The sequence below is a fragment of the Miscanthus floridulus genome, chromosome 10, assembly GCF_019320115.1.
Source record: "Miscanthus floridulus cultivar M001 chromosome 10, ASM1932011v1, whole genome shotgun sequence".
In the NCBI taxonomy this organism is placed as follows: domain Eukaryota; kingdom Viridiplantae; phylum Streptophyta; class Magnoliopsida; order Poales; family Poaceae; genus Miscanthus; species Miscanthus floridulus.
In genome coordinates this window covers 112,369,401-112,369,619 of record NC_089589.1, presented here as the reverse complement: position 1 = coordinate 112,369,619, position 219 = coordinate 112,369,401, and positions in this window count along the sequence as shown.

The window sequence follows — 219 nt, the reverse complement described above, 5'->3', positions numbered from 1 at the left end:
GCCGCTCTTCTTTTTAGAATTTTTAGAAATGCTATACAATACATGTGTATTTAAAAATATATATATATATATATATATATATATATGAATTTTTAGTCCATCGGATCCGGCTCGGTTTATCGACGTCCGTCGGATCTACAGTACACCAGCAGTGCAGTCCATCAGATCTGCGACGCCACACCAGCGGAAGCAGTCCGTCAGCACCAACAGCGCAGCAGC